Source organism: Saccopteryx bilineata, chromosome 12, assembly GCF_036850765.1.
Source record: "Saccopteryx bilineata isolate mSacBil1 chromosome 12, mSacBil1_pri_phased_curated, whole genome shotgun sequence".
Classification (NCBI taxonomy): domain Eukaryota; kingdom Metazoa; phylum Chordata; class Mammalia; order Chiroptera; family Emballonuridae; genus Saccopteryx; species Saccopteryx bilineata.
The window spans coordinates 45,365,612-45,378,153 of NC_089501.1; the positions used below are offsets into that span (position 1 = coordinate 45,365,612).

Here is a 12,542-nt window from a genome sequence, read left to right on the forward strand (position 1 = left end):
CTGGGTCATAAGGTAGTTCTATTTTCAGTTTTTTGAGGAACCACCATACTTTCTTCCATAATGGTTGTACTACTTTACTTTCCCACCAACAGTGGATGAGGGTTCCTTTTTCTCCACAGCCTCTCCAACATTTGTCGAGCACATTTTACACTTAATGACCCAAATGCCTGCTTTCTACTTGCGATTATTCTCTTATTTTAGTTCACGCCAACACTGCGCCATGTGGTTATGCTATGTCATGTCTCAGATATAATTATCTAGTTTTTTTTCCTTGTTTCCTAAGCTTTATTTATTTATTTATTTATTTATTTATTTATTTATTTTTGTTTCTTGTCCCTGTTTCAAGGACTTTAAAGGTATTGGGGCTTGGGGAAACATGGTTTCCAGTGTAGATTTTGACATTGTAGAAGCAGCTTCCCAAGCCCACACGGCGATGTATTGATACAATACTTGTACATCGGGGGCTGAAGCCGCCCTGTGTCCCTGGAGATGGCCGGCTCCTGCTGACTCTATTGCTTGGAGAACAAGGTGAATGTAGGTCTCCTCAAACAGCGGGGATGATAGAGAGATGTGGGTTGAAGATGGATAGGACTTTCTGTCTCTTTTATTTAAACTGAGATTTATTTGAAAATAAAAAAAGTCTGTGTTCAGGCATTTTGTGAATTCCTGCCACGGAGCTAGGTGGAGTAAGACACATTCTCAGGTAACCGACCATCAATTGGTGGTGGTGGTAGGAGGTACGGGAGGGACATGAGTGACTTAGCACCAGACTGCATGTGCCACTTACCTAAGAATGTTACCAAGTGTTCAGTACAAATGTGTTTCAGTCTGATACATCAGTCACCAGATTGTCATACATTCATGCGTTGAAGTGTTTATCTCCTTTGCTAGACACAGTATCCTCAAGGTCATGTCTAGTCATCCTTGTCTGACCCAGAGGAGATGCTTCAGAAGTCCTGGGGATTGAGAGGTGGGTGAGAACAGGGCAATTTTGGGGCATGATGAAAGGCTCTGTGCAAAAGGCATTCTTTTTTTTTTTTTTTTTTTTGTATTTTTCCGAAATGAGAAGCAGGGAGGCAGACAGAGTCCCACATGTGCCTGACCGGGATCCACCCGGCATGCCCACCAGATGGCAATGCTCAGCCCATCTGGGGTGTTGCTCCATTGCAGCCGGAGCCATTTTAGCACCTGAGGCGGAGGCTGTGGAGCCATCCTCAGCGCCCGGGCCAACTTTGCTCCAATGGAGCCTCGGCTGCGGGAGGGGAAGAGAGAGAGAGAGAGAGAGAGAGAGAGAGAGAGAGAGAGAGAGAAAGCAGAGGGGGAAGGGGGAAGCAGCAGATGGGTGCTTCTCTTTTGTGCCCTGGCTGGAAATCAAACCTGGGACTTCCACACGCTGGATCTACGCTCTCCTACTGAGCCAAATGGCCAGGGCAGAAGGCAGTCTTAGGGATGACCCTTAAAGAAGAGGCAGGAGCATAACTGATCAAATGGGGAAGAGTCCAAAACCTAAGCAATGGGTACTGGGAGCAGGGCACGAGGAGGCTTGATCAGGGTGGAGGCTGGGGCGGGCTGGGGCCAGCTTATTTGGGAGATGGTGAGTGGTTTGTACTTAATTTGCTCTTGTAATGACGTGATAATGGTGACTAGTCAGGAGGGTAATCTGGTGTCTGATCGAATAGAAATAGAGGCTGGTGGCAGTCAGAGTGGTCAGGACACGACTGCCACAGTCCAGCTGAGGGCTGAAGACGGCTTGATTGGTGACATGGAGACAGCAGTAGAAGCAATGGAGACTGGGGAGATTCTAGGGTGGAAACTGAAGTTCCTGCAATCCTTCGTCCCCCGAACATACCACCAGCCCAGGAGAAAAGAGGATGAAAATCACAATAACATTTTTCTCACCCCGCTCTCCATCAGCTGTTTACAACCTGCAGTCCCTCTCAATTTCTCCTTCCTTTGGTGCCAGGGAAATAAGCAGATGCTGTATAGCATTTGCCACAAGTGCTGAGTGTCACTGCAGGGCCCGCTGAGGCCACCGCTGTCTGTCACCACTGTTGCTGCTGGTGCCAACCAGAGGCGCCAACATGGGCAGGCTAAGGTGGCCGTATCACCAAGTGGGCGGTAGCCCTCGCTCTTGATTTTTATCTGGTTTTTGGAATCAAGGCTTCCCTTTGCTTCCAATGTCTTATAGAGATTTTTCTTCTGCTTTTTATAGCAGTCTCTCATTTCATTACGAATTAGGTGTTTGTGCAAGATCAGCCGTTGACGGAATTAGGACAAATTCTGTGCTGTATTTAAAAAATGTTTTTCTCTGGCTCTGGCTCCTTGGTCTTGGACGACATTTGTAAAGTTTCCCTTTCCCCTTAGGACACCTTAGTCATCCGTGAAAATAAACTAAGGGAAGGGCCACCCCTCTTTGCCTCCTGGTTGAGACCTGTCTTCCCCCTGAGAAGAAGTGTGTGTGTTTGTGCCTCTGGGGACCAAGACTAATGGGGAGCAGGGGTGGTGAAGGACGGGGATTGGAGAGCAGGGCAGAGGGGCGGGGTCTGGTGGGCAGTAAGAAGGGTCCAAAAGAGGTTTGCTCCGCAGAGTGAATAGCTTCCCCATTTAAAATCACTGTGTTCTTCAGCTGTTATTTCCTTGGTCACCTCTATAAACATGAAAGCCCGTTTATTTTTTCCAGCTATTTTCTTCAATAATTATTTCTTCACATGGGATGTTTGTGACTTGATAGATACTTATTTCTATATAAAGGCATATGATTTATGAAGTCCTTTTTATTAATCAGATGAAGGCTTTTCTCTTAATCAATGTAAGGTTTACTGAATTTATTGATCTTTTTGCAAAAGTATTTTCTGCTTGACCTTGTTATCTGCAGAAAGATAGATACTAGTCTTTTTTTTTTCTTTTCTTCTCTCTCCTTTTCTATTTGTGTGTGTGTGTATGTGTGTGTGTGTGTGTGTGTGTGTATGTGACAGAGACAGATAGAGAGTCAGAGAGAGGAACAGATAGGGACAGACAGACAGGAAGGAAGAAAGATGAGAAGCATCAATTCTTCATTGCAGCTTAGTTGTTCATTGATTACTTTTTCATATGTGTCTTGACAACAGCAGACAAGTGACTGACCCCTTGCTCAAGCCAGAGACAATGGGCTCAAGCCAGTGATCTTGGGCTTCAAACCAGCAACCTTTGGGCTCAAGCCAGTGACCACAAGGTCATGTCTATGATCCCACACTCAAGCCAGTGACCCCATGCTCAAGCAGGTGACCTCAGGGTTTTGAACCTGGGTCCTCCATGTCCCAGTCCAACGCTCTATCCACTGTACCACCGCCTGGTCAGGCTCTTTTCTATTTTTTTTTTTGAGATACTGTTTTTATCCCTATAAGAGTCAAGTAGAGAGTTACAATGTTGAGAAAATAGGAGAGTCATCAGGTATTGGTCATACTAAGGTTATTTTCAAATACCCAGGACTTGTATATTAGAGACAGAACTGCTGAATTTTGTGCTTTTTGCTACAAAATCTAGTAGCTGTGATCTGAGATGACTATTTTAGTTACACTCTGTTGGTGGCAAGAAACAGAGACCCCTTAAATACCTGGTTATGGAGGAATTTGTGTGATGTTCCTAACCCCCAGCAATGAATGCAGCTGCAGCCAGACCCTGCCATGTGCCCGAGGCCCCGTCTTCGTTCACCTTGGCCCACCGATCTCTCTGTCCCTGCGTGACTTCGCTTGCTAAGGGCCTTTGCTTACCATGGTCTCCTCTCTCCCGTAAGACTTCCTCCCTGACAGTGCGTCTCTCTAGCCCTGTCTAGGTTCCCAAACTCTTGACTCTCGAGAGCTTAAAGGTGATTGGTCCAGTTTATCTTTTCACATTAGGTCATGTCCTTGGTCGCTGGTCTCTTCGTGGTCAGGTGTTCATCTTAGGCCCAGTTAGCTGTGAGCTGAGGTCGGGGCTGAAGGTCATTATGAATCTGACTTGGTTGTCTAGGCAACAGAAGCCCAGGGCAGGGCAATCTTCCTTAGAAGATGAGGGACTGGGTGCTCAGGTGCTCGCTGATGTCTTCAGGCAAGCTAGGTGTCAATTTTGATTGCTCACCCTGGGGAGAGCCAGACGTCCTGAGTAACTTTGATAGGATGGCACCTGGCTGGTGTTCCGAGTGGTGCACAATGCCCAGCTCCAATTTTCTATCCCGTCTTTGATGATGAGGACAAATGGAGAATCTGCACCATTAACTATGTAGCTGAGCCCCAAACTCTGACATCAGCTGGGGTGTCAGACAGAAGCACACACTCCGTGTCAAAAACCCGATTTTTATTTTAACCAGCAGCACCCAGATCACAGCAGGATTTTGCCCGAGTGACCCAGACAGATTGCTCCAATTTTCTGCTTTTCTTTGCTTGTGGAGACCAGGCTGTTAGTGGTCCCTTCTGCAACGACAGGATGGGTTAAAGAAAGGTTAGAACCTGGGAAGATTTCTAGAATTGTATCGTACAACTTTACTTAAATTGGCCTTCTTATTTGCTTTTCATTATTGATGAAAAGCATCAATATAGCTTATCTAATAATGATGAATGCAATTTAATTAGTTTTCCTCAAAGGAGATTTCTTTTTTTTCCAATAAGAAAGCACAGGCTATTTAAAAATAATCTTAGTCCAAGCAGACACTTTAATTTTTAGTGAGTTTATTAGAATGATAAATTTTGCCTGACCTGTGGTGGCGCAGTGGATAAAGTGTCAACCTGGAACGGCTGAGGTCGCTGGTTCGAAACCCTGGGCTTGCCTCAGGAAGGCACATATAGGAAGCAAGTACTATAAGTTGATGCTTCCAGCTTCCCCCCACCCCTTCTCTCTCCTCTCCTTTATCAAAAAATCAATAAATAAAATCTAAAATAATTAGAATGATAAACTTTAAGATGATTCATAAATACATTTTGTATCAATCTGTGGAAACTGTTCTGAATCATTCATTGATAACCTCTCCATTTTTTCCCCTTTCCAAAAAGACGTATATAAAAATGCGTGCTTCCATACTATGTTCTTGTGTGCTGGTTCTGATTCTGTAGGGGAGTGTTAAAACCTTGGGCTCTTGAGTTGAGCCTCTGAGCCCAGCTGACACCAACTGTGAAATGTTGCTCTTAATCGCGGTAGCCCATGGGTTTCCTCATTTGTAAAATGGGTTTACGACAGTACTTACCTCATTGGGTTGTTATGAAGGTACTCAGAATAGTATCTGACGTCTAAAATGTGCCCAGAAGACATTTGCTATTATTTTTATTCTCTTTCACTTGAGAAAGCACATGTTGGAATGCAAATAAATGTCACTGATAGTCTTTTAAGGATAATTAATCTAATTTATATTTTATATTATAAAGTTGTATTTTCTAATGAGAAAATAATCTATAACCTTCAGTTCAGAATCTACTGACTGTCCTATTTTGAAACTGTTGCTCTAAGTAATTTTATTCTCTGTGCTGATCTGTACAACTGATTTTCACAGGAGGCTAAAGCTGTTTGAAAAGCATAGCTCACCCATTTTGGCAACTAACATAATTGAAGGATTTAATTAATTTAGAAAAAAAATCTATTTTGCTTTCAAAACATTTAAACTGTCTAAAACATTTTATTGAAGAATTTACCTTTTGCCAGAAACCATAATAGAATGAATAAAAACTAATACGCTCTGACTCAAAGCCTTAGTATATGTGATTGTTCTTTTTGTAAGTGAATCTTGCTGCAATTTTGTGTTTTTTAAATTAAAATTAAATACTTAACATACTAGCTAAAATGTGTCCTGCTGTATGTATTCTGTGGAAACCAATCTCAGACAAATTTGTATATTCAAATTATTTTATGGGTAACTCACAAGTATAGAGTAGATTGAAGACAGTCAAGATCCTTTATTTCAAAATATTTCAAAGTGTTGATTGTAAGAATTTTCTTTTCTTTTTCTTTTCTGAGCCAATTTTGAGATTCCCCTGGTGCCCAATGGTGGGTAACCTTCCCTGGGAGATTCTAGGATGCCCCACTAGAGAGACTCCGCCTCCTTCACCTTGGCCTTCTCTCCCGTCCTCACTTCCGGAACACTAGTTTTTCTTAGGATTCATGGAGGAGAAAAATAGAATATATATTTAAAAATACTTTTTAATATATAACTACTTAAACCACAGCAGATTTGATAAGGTATTAACATTTCGATATCTTTTTAAGAAATTCCCATTTTACTCCTTAGTCCATTTTTTTTTTTTAAACTTCTGAATGTTGACCTCAGAGTAAACAGAATAAAACACCCACACACTCTCCTTAAAGGGCTGCAGCAGATGCCAGGCAGTGTACGGGGAGGCTCGTAGGACGGGAGGAAAGGCTGAAGTCAGAGAGCAGCTAAACCTCCGCAGGTTCCTGGAGTCAAGAACCTCATGAATCCTGGACAAGAAATGCAGCACCGGTTGTTCAGTCGACCGCCCGCCGAGGGAGAGAGTTACCCCAACGCTCCTCACTCTTGCTCTGGATTACAGAAAAAAAAAAAAATGCCGGGCAGATGACCCAGATTCCTTAACCCCTTGGGAATCGTCTGCTTTGACCAAAGTGCTAAGAAAGTTAGAATCCGGCCTGGTGTGGGGAGCGGAAGGCCACCCCCACTCGGTTCTGTTCGGGAGATTTTCCATTCCTAGTCAAATGGTGGTGCTAGATCTTTAGTTTTGAGTGCCTGCACTTCCTAATTTCATGGTCACAACAGCGTCCTGTCTTCTGCCTCAGAGCCGACTTCACCAACACTGCAAATGCAAGCTTCATGCTCAGAAGCTCCCTAACGGGCTCGAAAGGTTACCTGGCCCCCTCTCTTGCCCATGCCATAGCATAAGAAGACAGTCCTTGAGGGACATTCTTCTCAAGTAGGTACTCCTGTTTCTTCTCTTTCCATTTCTTTTTTGCCCTCTTTGCTGTCTGTGCTACTATTTAGAAGCAGGAGGTCACTTTACAGCTTCCCTCCCATGTGAAACGAGGCTCCTTTTCCTCTTAAGCTCCAGTGATATTTTGCAATGTTGCTGACAAGTGCGGCACTAACAGGTTAAATCTAAGCTGGGGACGGGGGAAATTCACTTTGGGAATAATATTCAGCTGATTCCGAGGTCAGCGCGGCCGCCCTTTCCTCAGCACAGCACTGATAGGCTGCCCGCCTGCCTCCGAGTGTGTGTTTATAGGATTCGGTGCTAGCTCTGAGGAGCTGTATTGTTGCAATGTGTTGGAATGTTGAAAGTTATTAATTGGACTGATGGCGTGGGCTGGCCTGAACACACTACCTGTTTTTTTGATCTTTGCTGCCCTAATTGATGTGTATCTGGAGTAAGCAATCTGAATAAGCCGCTATTGGTTCCCCGAAGGCTGTCCGGTTTTCTAAAAAGCTATGCAATCTAGCAATACAGAAGCGAGCCACCCTGTCTCTGCCCTGTGGTTTTAAGGCAAGTTCTTCTGAGTCCTGCTGCCTCAGTTTGCTCTGCTGGGAGAGAATTCTCAGTCACTTTTTTGGCAGCAGGAGGTTGGTGACCGTGAATGCCCCCACTCCCACCCCTTCCGCCACCCCCTCCAGCTGTGTGCTCCTCCAGTCATGATGTGGCAGTCACAAAAGACAGGGCAGGATACTTTCATTTTGATCGGAGGAGTGCCACACGCTCAGGAAATGTGCATCAGGTTGCATGTTTCATGCTCTGTCAAGAGGGTGACCATTTCTCGTTCTCTCAGGCGTGCCCGTAAAAGCATGTCTTACTATATATAAGGGTTGGGCTTTATCAGGACTCGGGTCATGGTCGCGATTCCTGCTCCAAGGCGCCAAATTTCTCTTGGTTTTCCGGACTAGATCTAACAGGCTTGCAGAGGTTGCTCTGCAAGCATGAGGTTGCTGGGCAAATCACCAGTTCTGAATGTGTTTTGATATACACATATCCATGATGAAATTGGACGGGAACTTCTGAGATCCAGGGTTCAAGAGTCCACTTCAATTCAAAAAAGATTCCTTTCTATTTCTCAAATGCACGTGTTTGTTCCAAATATTCTATGAAGACCGCCCACTAGGACTTGGCATGCATAGCTATAATACTCCAGAGGTTAGACACAATATTGTAGAGGTTGTTAGATTTTCAAATAAATTAGGAACAAAAAGAATGTAAATATCAGAGATGTAAGATGTAGGGGAAAAAAAGCACAACATTTTGGAAATAAATATAAAGGTTATATTTACTAGCAGGGTATTTTTCTTAGACCCTTGGGGGGCATATTGTTTTGTTTTATTGCTTGTGGCAGTCAAGGAAAGGGAGAAAGCTCATGTGTTTTAAACTTGCAGTGAGAATAAAGTTGGACAATTATCTTTTGTTTCAATTAACTCTGTACCTTTCGTTCAGTTTAGGATTAAGAGGCAGTACTGTCTGCCTCCCCCCCCCCCCAACACTTACGGTAAACCTCTATACAATAAGAAGATACACACTGGGTGCCTGCTAATAATTCTGTATTGTTGTCTGTGGGTTCTTGGAGTATTTGTCCATATTCCTTTAGCCCAGTTGGTCAGAACAACTGTCAGGGCTCAGGGCCAGTGGTTGGGCTTCAGTTTGCTTTGGACAGAGAACAGCTCTGCTTCATGGTTGCAGACTGTCCACTAAGAAAACAGGCAGGAATGACAGTGACCCAGCTCTGCGTAGACTGTTCATGTTACTTGTATAATACTCCTGGCATGTATTTCATTGATGTCAGTTAAGATATAGGCCTGCCCACTCACCTTTATTTGAGCTCGCATGGTCTCTTTACCCCTAAAAATATTTTGCTAGAGAGCTGATACTTCTGCTCAGGTCTTTTAGAGCAGTTAACTCTTTGGTGAAGACTTAGACACTAGGTCATGTAATTCAAATTCACAGGACACAGCTGAGTTCATAGCTCCCTCCACTGTCTAGCTGTGCAATTTCACCCCTGGCCTCAAATTCCTCATCTGCAGAGTAGGGCTATTGGAGTAACTGCCAGATATGACTCTGTGGAGTAAAGAAGATTAACCTCTCCTTGAACAACGTGCAGGCTTCGAGTGTTAGAAACTCATTTTTATTCCAAGCCTAGTACAGTGCTGAATAATAAATGCTGTTTGAACAAGTGACCAGAGTCATGGTCAGCACTGTAGCTGCTAATGGTCAGCCTGTAGCTGCTAGGAGTTTACGTCCATCTGACTATACCTCGGCCTGAATAAAAAAAAGGGCAATAGGTCCATTCAGCTACACATGTCACCTGTCAACATGCTGCTGCTTTTGAAAAGAGCATAAAAGGGAAGTGTAGGAACCTCCAGCGCCCTTCCCTCCACTGTTCCACTCTTCCTCTCCTTGTGACGGTCAGGGCCATCACATTCCTTTGTGATGAGAAGAGTACCAAAAAAAAAAAAAAAAAAAAAGGCAGATTCTTGCTGTGATGAGTATGTCAAAAACTTGTTACGTTTGTTTTGACATCAAAAGAAGTACTTTGTTTGGTTCTTGGGAAAGGTGTGAGTTGTACTCTTTTATTTCAACTTGAAGCCGGAGACCTGGGCTAGCCTCTCTCACTATCTCTGTAACAATTCCCCCCCCCCTTTTTTTTTTCTGAGAGAGATACAAGGGAGAGGGATGAGAGGCATCAACTTGTAGTTGTGTCACTTCAGTTGTTCATTGATTGTTTTCACATACGTGCCTTGACCAGGGGGCTATAGCAGAGTGAGTGACCCCTGGCTCAAGCCAGCGACCTTGGGCTTCGAGCCAGGACCTTTGGGCTCAAGCCAGCGACCCTGTGCTCAAGATGGTGAGCTTGTGCTCAAGCTGGATGAGCCCATGCTTAAGCCAGCAACCTTGTGGTTTTGAACCTGGGTCCTCTGCGTCCGAGTTTGACGCTCTATCCACTGCACCACCGCCTGGTCAGGCTAAAATGTGAGCTTTTATATGGAAGGTATAAATTACGTTATTACTTAGTTACATGTAAAATCTTGTCACCAAGTGACTGAGAAGAGCCCCGGTGTGGCACTAGGAAATGGCTGTGAGAGGCGGTTGATTATGTTCTAAAGGACCCAGAGTATGTGTGGTAGTGACAGTGTGGGCCAAGAGTCCAGGCCACCCAGCCATGTGGCAGCGCTAGAATGTCAGTATGGCAGGCAGGGTGGGCAGGATTTGGAAGGATGGCAGTAGATAGACTCAGAGAACCTGCTAGTCACCTGTCTAAGTCCCCCTCTCTCTGGGTCACCCTGCTGTCTTCAGGAGGCCCCTGGCTTCTCTGAGAGGAAGGGTAGCCGGGAGCGTCCCCAGCCTCTGTTATAAAAACCACGATGACTCTTACGGCGGCGCACCTGAAGCTTCATGTTTTCAACCCAGCCTTCAGAAGCTGAACCTGGCTTCACTCCCCTATTTATAGCTGTTCCAACTCTCAGATCTTTGGGGTTTCCTGCTAAGAAGGGATACATATATAGGAGGCGCTGTCTTCCAGCTCACCTTTCTTGCAGCCTTGGAGACAACTCCCAGGGCCTCGGTTGGCACTGCCCGTCACAAGGGGGAAGAGACAGGCCCCAGCAAAGCAATCCCGGGCAAGGTGAGACTGTGAGACTTGCTGAGAAGATGTAATCATGGTGCCTGTTCTAGGTTCCTGCCCTTTGCTGGAATAACAGATTGCCCCTGGGTTTTTGGCATTTCTTTTTCCTCTGCTTCCAACTGCTCACGTATCGAGCGGTCAGCCAGCGGCTGAGCTATCTGAACATGCTTCTTCACGGAGGTAGTTTCAGAAGATGCCCTCAAAACCCCTTTGCAAATGGATACTTTAGCGTTTCTGTGACCTTTCCTCTCTCTGCTGTTCATAAAAGTGGCCTCACTGGGGTATTTTCTTTCTAAATTTCAATAAAGACACTAAGAAATCAGAAATTTTGAGTTTATCCCACACTTTTCTTTTGAACTCTCATTTTTATTTACTATAGCCAACCATTTGTCAGGATTCATTTTCTTAAAACCCAAGTACAGAAACGTATGTAAGAACGACGATCACATCATAGATATAATCCATTGTGAATGTATTTCACTTCAAAGCAATGTGAAAAATACAGATATAAGATTTTTTTTTATATGAGAGTTGGAAAATCCTGCTTACATTGAGTTTTACTAAAAGAGCTTTAGAGATTAGGGTTAGGCAGAATCCAATATTGTTCACCTTGACACACACTGTTAAACGCTTTTCCTGATTTTATTTGAGGAATGAGTAATATTTACCAGGGCCCGGCTGTGGTTTGTTCCGATCTGCCCCGGAGTCGCTGCTCCCAGCCAGACTGAAAGCACAACCAGTGTGGGGGCGGGCTCTGTTCAGACCCGCCCTCCAGTGTCTGGGAAGGTGCCCAGATGCACGGAAGGTTTGAAGAACATAACCGTGTGCTCAGTAGAGCCTGACACGGTCTTTGATCCCACGGACTTCATGTCACTTACAGTCAGTAAGGCATGTGATAGGACATTGCATTTTTACATGATGACTATAATCTGCGCTATAGACCATCATTATCACGTCCTGTAACAGAGAAGAGTAGGAAGTGATGAGAGTTTTGAGCATGCCGAGCGCCATTGGTGTGGAAGCACAAAGAAGGGAAGTTCTTTCTGGTGGAAGGGAAATGGGGGAGAGGTTGGGGAGGGTTAGGGATGATTTCACGCAGGCAGTAACATTTGCCCAGGACCTTAACAATGGGCACTATTTATACAAGAAGATATAAGGACAGGGAAGACCATAAGCAAAGGTGTGCAGAAAACATTTGGAGGAACCATGAAACAGCCCGACAGGAATATAGGTGAGAAGTGTGTGGAGAGGTGGTGTGAGATAATTCAGGAGTGCAGTTAATGTCCTGGTTTTGGACTTGCTAGTGTAGGCGTTAGAGATCCTGCAGTGGGGTTGGGATGAAATGAAAACTTAGCCTTAGTAAAATACTGCGCAGATTGAAGTTTTCAGGTGAAGAGTGAGCACATCAATTTGGAGGTGATTAGAATATTTCAGACAAGGTATAATAACGATTTAAAAAATTATTTAGGACTTGCTCTTTGAAATGATTTTTTTATGGTTGTACAAAAGATTTTGTTTCAAAAGTGACTAGTAGAGAAAGAAGTAGGTAGGGCATTAAAAGATATTGCTCTGGCCCTGGCCGGGTTGGCTCAGCAGTAGAGCGTCGGCCTGGCGTGTGGGAGTCCTGGGTTCGATTCCCGGCCAGGGCACACAGGAGAAGCACCCATCTGCTTCTCCACCCCTCCCTCTCTCCTTCCTCTCTGTCTCTCTCTTCCCCTCCTGCAGACGAGGCTCCATTGGAGCAAAGATGGCCTGGACGCTGGGGATGGCTCTGTGGCCTCTGCCTCAGGTGCTAGAATGGCTCTGGATGCAACAGAGCGACGCCCCAGTGGGGCAGAGCATCGCCCCCTGGTGGGCATGCTGGTGGATCCCGGTCGGGCACATGCGGGAGTCTATCTGACTGCCTCCCCGTTTCCAGCTTTGGAAAAATGAAAAAAAAAAAAAAAGATATTGCTCTGCTACTGATGTGC

At 44.8% G+C, this 12,542-nt stretch overlaps 1 protein-coding gene across 2 annotated transcripts in view; it reads left to right on the top strand.

The window, feature by feature from the left end:
• The first annotated feature begins 6,765 nt into the window (after window positions 1-6,765).
• Window positions 6,766-12,542, top strand: part of ESR1 (estrogen receptor 1) — a 366,942-nt gene continuing 361,165 nt past the window's right edge. The window contains exon 1 of one of the 2 annotated variants that reach the window (XM_066247891.1): window positions 6,766-6,887. The gene's annotated coding sequence lies outside the window, so the exon portion shown is untranslated. Of the gene's footprint in view, window positions 6,892-12,542 lie in introns of both variants that reach the window. The other variant, XM_066247890.1, reaches the window with a different exon arrangement.